The sequence below is a fragment of the Cupressus sempervirens genome, chromosome 9 (assembly GCF_028749045.1).
Source record: "Cupressus sempervirens isolate cs-2001-9-10 chromosome 9, ASM2874904v1, whole genome shotgun sequence".
NCBI classification, from domain to species: Eukaryota; Viridiplantae; Streptophyta; class Pinopsida; order Cupressales; family Cupressaceae; genus Cupressus; species Cupressus sempervirens.
In genome coordinates, this window is record NC_143126.1 from 540461769 (window position 1) to 540476624 (window position 14856).

At 34.2% G+C, this 14856-nt stretch overlaps 1 non-coding gene across 1 annotated transcript; it reads left to right on the forward strand.

Annotated features, from left to right (window-relative positions):
- The first annotated feature begins 8784 nt into the window (after nucleotides 1-8784).
- LOC149539756 (signal recognition particle RNA) lies at nucleotides 8785-9102 on the forward strand. Its single transcript, XR_016356613.1, has one exon.
- The last annotated feature ends 5754 nt before the right edge of the window (nucleotides 9103-14856 follow it).

The window sequence follows — 14856 nt, forward strand, 5'->3', positions numbered from 1 at the left end:
GGCTAAGGCCAATGCCTTACGAAGTGAATATAGATGAGGTAAATGTAGCAGTGATTGCACTTTTGGTTGAAGAGATAGATGTAGGTGCCGAGCAATTTGGCATGTATGAAATAGTAATTGATGATATGACTGATGAATCTGGAATGCCCAAGATAGAGAAGAAAAAAAAAAGGAAGAGTATCAAGGGTGGTAATAAAGATGAAGGAGAAGGAGAAGGTCAACTTGTAGAGTTTGAGGAAGGAAAAGGAAAGGAACTTGTTGTTGCAAAGCCTAAGGAAATGAAGTAGAAAAAGGTTGTTATTATTGATCCTAAGGTAAAGGTCAACTTGAACAAGGATGTGCAAGGGATGGTGACACCTCAGATGTTGAAGGGCAAGGTGATTATCACTAGGTCGAAGACATCTCAACCCCCTACCAAGAGATTCAAAGGAAGTCCATCAAAGAAGAAGAAACTGGATGAAATACCAAAGCAAATAACATATAAGAAGCCAAGGAGAAAAATAATCATAGAAAAAGAGGAGGAGGAAGATGAAGAACAAATGAAGTCTGATGAACCTAGAAAAATTCAAATAGTAGAGAGACTCCCTCCAATAATTGTAGATCAGGTATGTGAAAATTTAAGAAAATTAGAAAATTTAATAGGGTTCAAAGATATTAATTATGATTCTTTGAATAATGATGATCAACTTAAGCTTGAAGAAGCTATGATTGACATGATGGTCAAGTTTAGACATACACCCTTAGAATTTGGAGATGGATTCCTAGCAGTTTTGTACAAATGAGTTGATTCAAAATGGAAGTGGGCACTAGCCACCGAGAAATAAATAAGAGAGACAACAATAGTACAAGCTATGCCAGATTTGGAGAAGACTCATATGTCTATAGCCCTTAAAGATTTTGTAAAGAAGTTTATGTTGAGAGATAGTGCATATAAGATTTTGAAAAATAAAGCTCATGAAGTTGAGAAAGATAGCATTCAAATATGGAAAGAAGTATTTGGATTGCTTTCTCCATCTGTGGAAGTGAGGGAAGGCAAAGATGCAATATAGATACAAGAAAGAAGTTGCCAATATGACCAAGGAAATTAAGCAATTAATTAGTTGGTGTAAACAAAGATATATTGTTACAATTGAAGATGACACTAGCACCCATTCACTGAATCTAAATCCACTAACTGAAGAGGACATTCAAAGCTTAATGTCAGATCCAAGCAAGCCCTACACTAACTAAATTTTGTTACAAATTGTAGATTACCCAAAGCTTGATAGTAAGAAGACTGATGATTTTGATGTGATATCAATTACAAAGGATACAAGCGTCACAAAACTTGGTAAGGCTTTAATTGTGTTTACACAACTTACTTGTATGCCTATTTTGAAAGAAGAGGAAAATGCCATAAAGGAAACATGCACAAAGTCAACAGTAGAAGAAGTAACACAGAAAGAGAAAGAGGCCACTCAAGCTCTTATTCAATTTATGAGTGCAAAGGTAGAATAACTCGCAATCGAGACACCTATACAATATGTGATTCTTACACAACTGCAATAGCAAAGATTGAGATTGACTGATAAGGGGAAACAACTACAACTATCACTACCAAGTGATACACCCCCATGGTCTCAAGATTTGACTCAATTAGGAGAGGTAGATGATTCAACGAGTCTTGATGAGGTAATCACATTACCTATGTATGATTTTAATATTCTAACTCTTGAGATAATGCAAGAGATACAAACTTTGTTGAGCCGCAAGGCAAAGCAAGAACAATTGAGAAGAGAGTAGAAGAGGAAGAAGGTATTACACACTATCAAAAAATAAAATTAGATGCATTTGAGATTATAGATTTGAATAATCAAACATCAAATGTTGGATTAGCTAGTGTTTTTAGTTGATAAGATTTAGATAAAAGATAAAGAGACCAATGATAAATTGTTACAATGGGCTGAAAGAAGAGTTGAGCATAAAGTGTAAGAGAAAGTCTCATGGGAACTTGTGCATAGACAAGCTAAGATTTCTACATCGGTCACACAATTGGAAATAATTTTGTAAACCAATCATTCATTGTACCTAAAGTTGTGTGATATTGATTTCTTTACGGTTGATACTAAATGCTTATTAGAAATGCTACATGCATACATGAGAGAAAATGTAATTACACTAGGAAAGAATGCAAGTTCAAGGTTATCCTCATATAATGAATTGACATTTGGTCAAAAAAGGATAGCTGAGCTCACAGCTAAAGATACATCAATCAAGAATAAGTTGACACTGATTCAATTTCAGTTATTACCTTATTTGGAAATCATTCAAAAGGAGGTATCTATTGCCAAGAACATTTTGAAGAAAGATACACATTTTTCACATATGGCAAGATTTATTGATCTAACTACTGAGCTAGAAATTCAATTTCAAATTTTGGACCAAGTTAAGGAGAGATGGAATAAAGGCTATGTCAATATTGTGGTAAGTCATCATCGATTCTTTGATGAGCACAAATTGGCCCCAGAAGCCCCAAGCCATTCATGACAAAGACAAGGGGGAAACATTGTGTAATAAATAAATAATCAAATCAAAAGGAGAAGTGAAGCACCAGAACAAAATAAATAAGAATTAGAAGATATCAGATGATCAGATGAGCATCCGAGCTATGTTCTCAGGGGGAGTATTCATTCTGAAGGAAATGATTATTCATGACAACGTGTTTTTGCAACAAATGTCAAAGAGGGAGATTGTTGATCTCTAAGCCTATGTTGTCTATTAGTGTCCAAACACTTATTCATTTACTAGGAACGATTACATGGTCATCATTGTGACTGAGTTATCTAGTAAAGATCGAGTATACAAAGCTCATACCGAGAAGAATAGTGATTGTTGAGTATTTTGTTCAGACGGAGAACATGTACGAGCTAAGCAATATAGTTAGAATCGAGCACATTGACAAGTTAACAATTGTCAAGCAAGTAGGTATATAGAAGTTGAGTGACAATATGTATGAGTCAACATGACCAAGCGTTAAAGCATTCAACTATCAAGTAGTTCAATTTTTTCATATGAGTTTGTAATGGAACAAACACATATGTAAACCATTTTGGCCAACTTCTATATGATATTTAATATTTGTAGAGCTAGCTAAGGTGATGATCACACGTTATTATAGAAGGTAATGATCCCGAGGTAGACAATTCAACCAATCAAAAATCAAATAGAAATGGAAAAGGATGATGAGTTATAAATCATCGATCAAGATCTAGAACTTTCACAAAACATCTATTTAAGAAGGATTCTAACCCTAGAATCAGTGTGAATGAAGGAGTGAGTGTGAGTATGCATGTGTGAAGAGAAAGACTAAGTTTGAAAGAAGATCAAACATAGGGAAATTAAAGAAGTAAAGGACTAAACAAAGATATTAGATTAGGAGATTAGATCAGAGACATTGTGAAGACGAGACCCAAGACCAGCTTATAGAGAAAATTGAGGGTCAATACTGAATCAGTTATAATTAATTGAATCAGGGTAAATCTCTTAATAAAGTGGTCTTAACATATTTGTATAAACTTCCTAACAGAGTCCTTACTTTGTTGTAAGTGTAAAATCCTTTAACAAGGTGAGACCTAATAGTCTCTAAAGCTTTTAATAGGGTAGATCTCTCATAGGGTAGATCATATCTTATGATTAAACATTGTAACCCTAACAAGTTAACTTTATTGTTGCAATAGTGAAGATTTGTGGGTTTCATCCCCACCCCAGTTTTACCTTTGCATTGAAGTGTTTCTGGGTTACCAAATCATTGTGTCATGTGTTGAAGTTTTCATGGATGATTATGTTTTAGCTTTAATGTTTTATGTTTTTTAGTTAAATATGTGAGATGTTTTAGGTGTGAAATTAGCATTTTGGTTTTATGAGTTAAAGTATGAGATCCTGATTAATCCCCCTCTCAGTATCTTGTTTCTCATTAACCCTTCCAACATTTTGTAGTTGAGGAATAATATATATGCACTCATTATAAGCATTAAAGGATTTCATATCAATTGTATTCTAAGATCCATTATAATCTTGTGCAATCTATTCTTACAGCTTAATTTTAGATTCTATATTGCTTGGAATATTTACCTTTGCAATATAGAATCTAAGATCTATTATAATCTTGTGCAATCTATTCTTACAGCTTAATTTTAGATTAGAATATTTACCTTTGCATTAATGTTTTCCATCTCTACATTGAATTAAAAATCATTTCCAAAACTATTTATAACTGCAATAAGAAAACAAGCATAGCAGACGTGTATCCCTAAAAAAAGGAGCAGGAGTAGTAGGAACATGTTGATGCTCAAGGAGAAGGGTTGGGATTGAACTCTGAACACACAGATGTAGAACTTTGAATGTATAGATGTGGAATCATAAAATGGTAAAAATGCAAAGCACATTCACTGGTTCTAATATTACAATGGTTTAAAAAATTAGGTTAACTTCTCACTAGTCTTAAAAAATGAATAGTTTCTAATTTTCTTTCCAATCTTCAAAAAGTGAAATCAAAAGTCAATTCCTAATTCTAGGTATTTGGACAAAGAGTAGTAACATGATTTTGATGAAAAATTAGAACTTCAAAATTCTGATTCCATTTTTCTATTCTAGACACAAATGTCAAATTTGACAAATCTAGGTTTGGTAAATACCAATTTTGGTCAAATTCCTTGAACCAAATGTGCCCTAAGTGGATTTTAGGGACCATGGTTTGGACTGAGGATGATTTTTTTTGAGATGGATGATGTTGATTGGACAAGTTGTATGATTGTGCCAAGATGGAGTAATCCTTTGGATTTGAAGAGAGTTCAAACAATCTCTTTGATGCCTATCAAGATTGTTAGTTGAATCAATCACATAATTGTATCAAAATATTTTGGAGTTGAAACAAATCATCCGAAATAAGAAATATAAAATTTTGAGGATGAATCTATTTGATTATGTTCTTTTTCCATAAGGATGAGGAAAAACCTACTAAGGTTGAATTAGGTGAAGGTGCGAAGTCAAAATACTATTATCTATGGAAACATTATGTTCAAGTAATATGTGTTGTCAAAAATAGAGACTAAGAGTGTACACCTAAGAAAGTATTTGCCTAAACTTGTATGCAAACACTATTTATTATAAAACAAGAGACTTATCTTTGGTGTGTGGGATTTTTTACTAGAAAGGGTTTTTCCACATGAAATTTATGTTTGTTTTGTGATTGTTAATTCTTTTGGTTTACTATGTAATCTGTATTTGTGCATCTTAATTATTGTATTAGGAATTGAAAGTCACATTTACTTCTCCCTCCCTAAAGAATGACATTTTAGAAGGTGTTTTAGTACTTTGCTTCCCTAAAAATCTAAATATTAATTGTGACAACATATATTTTCTAAATGATATTTCCACACATCCTCATCTGAGTATCCCTAACTAATGAAATCTCCAGACACTAAAAACATCCCATGATTGCACCTAGAAAAGATAACCACTTTTAGGGGACCTATAACTAATAATCCTCATCAAAATTATAATGCTAGCATTACAATTAAATTTATTAGAAAAAATAATTTATTCTTATATAATGTATTCATAATCTTCAATGTTATAAATTTGATTTCTAAATTCATTATATTGTATGACCTCGCCATAATTTCACCACATCTTTGATTTTAGCAATATACAAAGGATTTAATATTTTATGGTATTTTTACATTAAAGTTATGTTAGATATAGCTATATTGAGTTTAAAACAACCATAAATAGGGGTTTACAAAAGTATGGTTAGAAAGTGACTCTTTTAACATTATTAAGACCCCAAGTTAGAAAATTCAATAATTAATTGAAGATGGTATTTGAGTGCATAATATGCTCTATGAATATAATGTCTCATGTGTATTGAGAGGGAAACTATGTGGCAGACATATTGGCAAGTCTAGGAGTTGATTATCAACATAAGATAAATTAGGGAATTAATGACAATGTCCTTGTAGAGATTCAAATGCTTGTTGAAAATGATTATAGGGACAACAAAATTGAATGTCATCATGGAAATAATAATTTTATACATGCAAAATAGAGTTTCAATTTGGCTCTTTTTTATTACACCATATCTAGTTATCCTAGTATTTTTGAGCTTGGTATTGAGCACTGGGTGACACGCTTCTCTATTTATGGGATATTTGTATAGCATTCATAGAATAAGGGGTGATATAAATAGATTATAGCCCTATTATGTATGAAAAATGGTTGATCATTCACTCACTCTGGAGCGAGTTCTTTATTGAAGGTCTTAATGCATACATGTAACTTTTGCATGGATTGGATACTCAAGTGACAAAAGCTTTTTTGAAGGGTGCAATGAGGTGATTTTGAAGGTGTGTAATTTAATCAATCACCAATATTTCCAAGACACTAGTAGGGGAATGATGTTTTATAGTTGATTGGGGATATAATAGAACCACAATCAAATCTCCATGGGTAGATGTCCAACTAAGGTTATCATGCAATACATAACCCTAGATGGAACATTTTATAGTCTCTTCAGTTATCATTTGTGATACTCATTCACTTGAAGCACAATAAATGAATCTTGTTTCCCTTTTTTTTATTTTCCTCTTTGTGCTATAGTCCTCAAGCCCATGCTATAAACCTTTCTTCCCATGTCATTCATGAGGGTCTAGTTTTACTTAAATATTTGAAAATGCTAAGGCTTCATGCATAAAGAAAAACCCTACCCCCAAAATAGGTGTCAAAATTAAGAAGAATGTTAGGGTTCATTATTTGGATTCATTTTATAATCGGGCACAAGATTCTTTTGATGTCAATCACATGTTTCACATATATAACCAAAAGCACCCTTTGTCTTCCTCTTTTTCTTGTAAGAAAATTGTTTAGTGATGATGACAACTCAAACTATTACCCTTCAAATGGTTTTGTTCCTAATTCTTTAGATCCTAGTATTAGCAATAAGAGAAAGGTAAAGTCAAATTGTCTACATTGGTTATAGCCAAAGGAAAAATTCCTTTTGGGTCCATTTCAATTAGTAGTGGGAGTAAATTTTTATAAATTAAAAAATCTAAATTTAACCCCCCAAATTAATGTGGGCCTCGTTTTGCCTATTTTCCAACATCCCATTTGAGGGATATGAATATGGGGATCCATATTCATATCCTCATTGATGTGGGGAAGGATTCTTTAGTTAAGTAGTTATCAGATGGATAGCCACAATATTTCATTCATATTTATAGTTGAAAAAATTCATATATTAAAAGATAAATTTACTTTGTCTCTCTCAAGCTAAAGTTTGGATAAGATTATGGTGAGTAGCTAGGCTTTAGCTAAAGGCATCAAAGATCTTACGACCCGTTTGGTTGTTGGAATAAGAATAGAAAATCAAGAATATGTTTTGAATTCTTTGTTTGGTGCACCAAATCGGATTTGGGAATAGGGATACATATGCTCATTTTGCCCCTAAAATGAGCATATGACCATTCCAAAAAAAAACACTTGTTATTGGAATAGCTATTCCTATTCCTATTTTTACTTTCTCTTATTTGATTATATTTTCAGATCCACTTCAAACTGATAATCTCTAAGCAAACATTTATGCGCAATCTATAAACCCAAAAAACCCTGGTAAAGAAAATCAACAATCTTGTTGCTCCATTCGGTAGTGGTGGCCACATTAGGGTCATAACTTAGAATTGCAGTAGAAAGCGATGTGATCAAATTTCACGATGCCTACAGGAACACAAGTTCAATCCATGCTCAATTTCAAATAGTTTCACATTTTTTTCAATTTGATTTTCGATAGGGTGAAGCTCAGAGCTCAAACACTGCACCCTTATTCGATCATCTATCTTCCCAACAAGAAGATTTGCCTTGCAACAATGATCGTTTACTCAGAGAACCAAGATATGGGGGATCCATCTATCTTCAGTCCATGGAGTCTAGTACAAACTATGCAGATGTTGATAGAAGGAGACAATCCTTCCATGGGGTGCTTTCTTTCAAAGTCTAAATCTCTATATATCCCCCCATCTGAATTACAACATAACTCATAACTCAGCCCCAATCTTGTTCCCACTATTCTACATTTCTTCTTGTCCTGATACTTCGTGCTTTAATATTTCTTTGACTGTGATATTTTGAAACATTTCCCATTTCTATTTTGTCTAATCAAATAGAGGGATCAAATTCCTATTCTAGAATAAGAATTCTAAATTAGCAATTCCCAATTCTTAACTCATATCCCACAACTAGAAAAAAAAAAAAAAACCATTATAAGAAAGACCATCATGAACTTTATATCATGTGGAGGATGTCATGAATGTGATTTAGGATGAGTTACGAACATCGAGCGCTATGAGTAAATCAGCCGTCGACAATACTGCAGAAGGTCTCCCAGAAACTAAATGAAAAAGCGGAAGCTTTACAAGTTATAAATATACTAAAAACACAACCGTCATAGGCTCCTGATAACAGGTGTACGTAACTATCATGAATGCCATGCAATGATAAATCGAGTTCAGTGTAATAAATGCGGTCGATGCGAAAGACAGAATTAAGGATAGAGAAGCGGATTCGATTATAAATACTAATAAAAACGGCAGGCAGTCCGCGTGTTAAATTAAATGTTGTGCAATGCAAACACAGAGGCCTTCACGAAGACGAAGCAGATGCGATGGCCTGAGCGGGAGATGTATATTTGTCCCACACGTAGTAGGAAATAAATTAAGCACAAGTTTAAATATGAAGAGTTTGACCGTGTTGGATGTCGAGCTCGGTAGCGTGGGCTTGTAACCCGAGTGGGGACGCACAAGGTGGTGGAACAGGCGGGATTAGTTTGGAAGGAGGGAGAGATGCGTGGCATACGATTGTGGCGTGCCCTGCTCCAAGTAGAGAGTTGCTGTCAGGCCATCTTTCGAAGGAGGGATGCGTTCTGTCTGGCAGCGTAAGGCGGAGGGGACCGCGTGAGGCTGGTTTCACAGAGCAACGATTACCTCCCGCTCCCTACAGTGGAAGGACTACACGCCGCTTGCTCCTCTCTCCCACTCATCCTCCCGGCCTGCCCATCCTCGAACCCCCACCTTTTAGCTTCAATTTCCAATAACATTTTATTTCAATCTTGTAATATACAAATAAAAGTTGGTATATACACTTCAATTCATATTGTAAAGGTACATAATACCTTCTATTGCTCAAATTTATGATGGATGACTTCAACTAGATTTAGATGGAAAAAAATGAAATTATAACTATTTCAATCAATACCATAGATTTTAGAAGTTGAACTATAATTAGTACATTTTCCTTCTTCAATGCAACATAATTTCCATATGCATCATACTAAAACACCTCCACCCCTAATTAAAACACACGAGTAAGTTAGGAACTTTAGTAAAAGTCCATTTTTGCATTGCATTTGATGCACAAGAACATTTTATGGAGTATGGAATATTGCAATCAGTTGAGCTTAATCGAGCTAGTCCGTAACAATGTGCCAATGTTAGTAACTGAGTTTATAACATCAAAGGAGAGATGCTCTACTTGATATGGATAAAGTCTATTATGTCACCCAATAAATTTGGGAAGTGTGTCATGACCGAGCTACCAAAGGTAATCGAATTTATTAAATACAACAGATAGTGGTGTAAGATGTATTTAATGTGCTCTAAACTATCAAAAATTGTGATTTTCTTGTACATAATGGAGTTTTCAATTCTCATTATCTACCCTGCAAGAGATAAGAGTGAGTTTAAGTGATTAGAGTGATAATCGGTTGTACAAGAATTTGAGGCAAAATCTCATTAGTGAATTTGAGAGCAAAGTAATTTAGAAGCAACCGAGTGAGCAGACTGAGTACTTGCTTAAACCCTGTTGCACGAAAATGGCTTATGCTCAACAAGTGTTAAGAGGAAGACCAAGGCGAAGGTAAACACAATCAAATTGATAAGGAATGATGTGTGTGAAGAGCCAAAATTCAAATTACACCCAAAAGTTAGGAACTGTAGTAAAAGTCCATTTTTGCATTGCATTTGATGCACAAGAACATTTTATGGAGTATGGAATATTGCAATCAGTTGAGCTTAATCGAGCTAGTCTGTAACAATGTGCCAATGTTAGTAACTGAGTTTATAACATCAAAGGAGAGATGCTCTACTTGATATGGATAAAGTCTATTATGTCACCCAATAAATTTGGGAAGTGTGTCATGACCGAGCTACCAAAGGTAATCGAATTTATTAAATACAACAGATAGTGGTGTAAGATGTATTTAATGTGCTCTAAACTATCAAAAATTGTGATTTTCTTGTACATAATGGAGTTTTCAATTCTCATTATCTACCCTGCAAGAGATAAGAGTGAGTTTAAGTGATTAGAGTGATAATCGGTTGTACAAGAATTTGAGGCAAAATCTCATTAGTGAATTTGAGAGCAAAGTAATTTAGAAGCAACCGAGTGAGCAGACTGAGTACTTGCTTAAACCCTGTTGCACGAAAATGGCTTATGCTCAACAAGTGTTAAGAGGAAGACCAAGGCGAAGGTAAACACAATCAAATTGATAAGGAATGATGTGTGTGAAGAGCCAAAATTCAAATTACACCCAAAATTGCCACACAAACTGATAAGGTAGGTGCCCTATGTGCAATACCACCTAGGGTTTTACTCGTAAAAGATGTGTGATTGTTTTATCATTGCAAAACCAAAGAAGTGGGAGATCTCAAACTGCATGAAGTTTACGATCAAATGTGAGTGGATGGAAAACTGAAAGAAGAGTTTAAACATTTGGAATCAACAAGACTCATTCATACCCTACACTTTCCCAAGGATTTCAATCAAACTCGATTAGGGTTGTGTTAAGTCAAGTTCATGACATGCATATGTGGTTGGATGCACTATTTAAGATAACCAAAGATGTAATCCATATGGTTACTAGATACCCTAGCACTGGCCAAGTAAAACCCATTAGAATGACGCTTAAGAGAGAAAATAGAAGAAAATACAAAGCCGCAATGAGACAATAGAGGAATGAAAGTGGACATGATTGAAGATTTGGAAATTAAGTTCGGTGTGTATGCAATTGCTTAAAAGATATTTCAATCGAGTAGATTCAACATTGTTCCATGAATAGTAGTTGATTTAGGATACAAAATTGTAAACAAAAGTCACAAAAATGATATTGCCGAGTTACAGTTGAGGCAACTAAATGATAAAATGAACACTATCTGAGTGACTAGAGTCAAATATGCACCTTTAGAGATTGGCAATCAAATTCCTAATGAGCTATATCAAAGATTAACAATAGATGGAAATATGCCTTGAATACCAAAAAAAAATGAGGAGAATATCATTAGTAAATAGTTGTTGACATAAAGGTCAATTTGTTTATCATTGACTCAACACTTAGTCAATTGGTTACATTGTACCAAGCTCTACAATTGCAATTGAGCTTATCATTCAATTTGCAGTGTTAACCAAGTGATTTAGTTGTTCCCAAGCTAAGTAATCAAAATACATTATCTACCGAGCACCTAAGTCAGTTTGCAGTGTTTACTGAGCTTGAGAGACAAAGTTTAGTGTAAACTGAGCATAGCAGAGGCTACCGAGCCAATCAGTGGAAGTGAAGAAGATCATAGTGTTGACCAAGCTCTGTAGTGTTAACCAAATCAAACAATGTTTACCGAGCTCATAGGGTTAACAAAGTGAATCTAGTGTTGACCAAGTCATATAGTGTCAACCAAGTGATCCAGTTGCTACTGAGTTTCTGAGAGTTCACTGAGTCACACAGTGTTGACCAAGTTTAAGTGATTAGTATGGACCAAGTTCAAGTGATTAGTATGGACCAAGTTCAAGTGATTAGTATGGACCTAGCTTCAAGTTCAACCAAGTGCTAAAGATTGTCGAGTGTTGACAGTGTTTGTTGTGTATTAGAACATCACCAAGTTTGTCTTCAGAACCTGAGTTACAATAATTGGGCCGACTTTGTGAATTATGATGAAATTGGTATTGTAACTAACTCCAGTAAGTTGTAATTTGGTTTGGTATATATGTAATGCATTGTATCATATCCAAATATATATGTAAAGAGAACATGATGAGCATAAGCACGAATTAAAGATGGTTACAAGAAGTATAAGGGACAACAAAGTATTATCTATCATAGTCATGTGATCATTGTAATTCAATGAATCTCAACCAGCGAATTAGAGTTGCAAATCAAAGATCAACCATTAGTTCATCCTAACAGGTGCATTAGCCAAATCCTTTAACAAGGTATACTTAATAGTCTTTGCTAAATCTCCTAATCGAGTGCATACTTCATTGTATGTTTGTAAATCCTTTAACAAGGTGGACCTCATAGACCTTATTGCTCCTAATAGGGTAGATCACTAGAAGCGGTCAATTGTAAGCCTTAATAGGTTAACTGTATACTACAGTACTAAAGCTTGTGGATATCATCCCCACCCCAGTTTTACTTTCTAATTGGAAGGTTTTTTGGTCACCAAATCTTGTGTCAAAGTGTTATGAATGTTTATTTTTTTTCATTCTTTCATGCATGCAGTTAGATTAGAATATTATATGAAGGATTAATTGGTGAAGTAAGATAATTTTTATTGGTTCCTAATTCACCCCTCCCCTCTCAGTAACCTTGCATACCTTATATTTCCAACAATTGGTATCAGAGCTATTTGGGTTCTCACATTAGAAGTTTAACAACTTGAGTAAAGATCAGAGGAAATGCAGGTATATAGGTTAGATAAGGCTATTGACAATAAAAATTTGGATCTTGAATTAGCCATTGGGAAACTAAAGAAAGCAAAGAAACAACTCTTTCAATCATTGAAAAGAAGGAAAGATCTTGCAGTACAAATGAATGACAATCTCTACACTGAAGAAAGAATTGAAGATATATATCTCAAAAGAAATTCAGATGAAGCAGATGAAGCAATCAAAGACCTATTAGAAAAGAATTTCAATCTTCAAGAAGAAGTCGAAAAATTGAAAAGAGAACAAGAAATCCAATTAGTGAGACTATGTGAAGTCATGGAAGAAAAAGATAAAGAAAAAGAAAAGATAAAAGAAGAGAACAATGAAATTCAACATCTATCCCTTTAGCAAGAAGACTTCATTGATCAACTCACCATTGCAAATGAAGAACTTATGAATCTAAGATTAGAGAACGAAAGACTACAAAATGATCTCAACACTGAAAAGCAAACCTATGAAAGAATGATGAAATCTCAGGAAAACATGAATCAATTGAATGAACAAAATCAATTTAGACACAAAGTCAAAGCTGGAATACGATACACAGAAGAAGGTGAATCATCTCAACAAGGAGCTCAAAAGAATCAAAGACCTACTTGCAATCATTGTGGTAAGATAAGTCATACATCAAATAAATGTTGGAGTAATGGCAAAGCAAAATTCAATGGAAAATGTTACAGTTGTAATAAGCATGGTCATAGAGCAAATGAATGTAAAGAGAAACCTAAGTTTGAAGGTAATTATCATAATTGCAATAAACAAAAACACAAATCTTTAGAGTGCAAAACCAAATAGTGGAACCCAACATAACAAATTGTGAAAGTAATATTTGGATGGGAATAATACATGGTGCATATGTCACTATTGTGGTGAATTTGGGCACATTGGAGAAAATTGTGTGAAACATCATATGAGAAAAAGAGACACTACTAAAAGATGTTTTATCTATACAAAACTTGGACATCTTGCCAAGAATTGTATGAACACAAATAGAATTGAAGATGAAAAGAAAGCCAAAGCTGACAATATGAGAAAGCAAATGAGGAAAAAGTGGGTACCAAAATCTCCAGAGAATGCAAACCAAGATCATGAAGTGAATGACACCCATATCAATGAGTTGGGTGGTCCAATCACTTCAACTTAGTTCCCTATGGAGATCACTGGAACTATGATTCAAAAGAAGTAATCTAACATCAATTCTAGCTGACAAAAAGAACGATCCAATCGACATTCAAGATGCACAAGGATCACCGAGCCTAATGGAAAGTAGAAGACCTTATCGAGCAAGGCCGGGTCACATATTATTGCATACTCAAGTCGGTAGTTACTATCGAGTAATGGTGACTCTACCGAGTTGTAGATGTTTTCCAAGTATTAAAGACTAAACTAAGTAGAGGGCTGCCTATCATTGAGTGAGTATGAAGTACTAAGCATTAATAGTGATTGAAAGGTGAAAATTTGTTAAAAGGAAGAAATTGAAGGCAATGTTTCATCACGAATTTGTGGAGCTATTTGTGAAGAATAAATCCAAAGCCTTCAAATAACTTAAGTGTTTGTTGTTGAAGATTTTAAAATTTTATAGAAACCCTACTAAGCAATGACATCTTCCAACAGTAAAAACAATAAAGGTTCTAAAATGTTAGTTTGTTGAGTTGATTGCAAGGCACCAAATTTCAAGTTAAGTCCAACGATTACAGAGGTGCTTGACCCGTATGGTGCACAATCTCAAATTCTGCCTAAGTATTACTCATGCACAACATATGTTCTTTTTTATCACTGGTCAATCCAAGAACTTGGAACAATAGAAATGAATGAGGCATTCAGGGAAATATGTGTGGGTGGTGCATTGAAACCCAAAAATCAACATTTGGTAACGAAGGGCTTGACTCATACCTCTCATATGCCAAGAGACTTCCAGGTCAAATGGATGAGATCTATTTTGAGCTATGTATATAATAAATAGTTATGGTTGGAGAAACCTATTTAGATAACCAAGAAAATGATTCATAGAATTACTAGACTCCCAATGCTTAATAAAGAGAAGACAACTAAAACCCTAAGTCAAGTAGAGCTGGA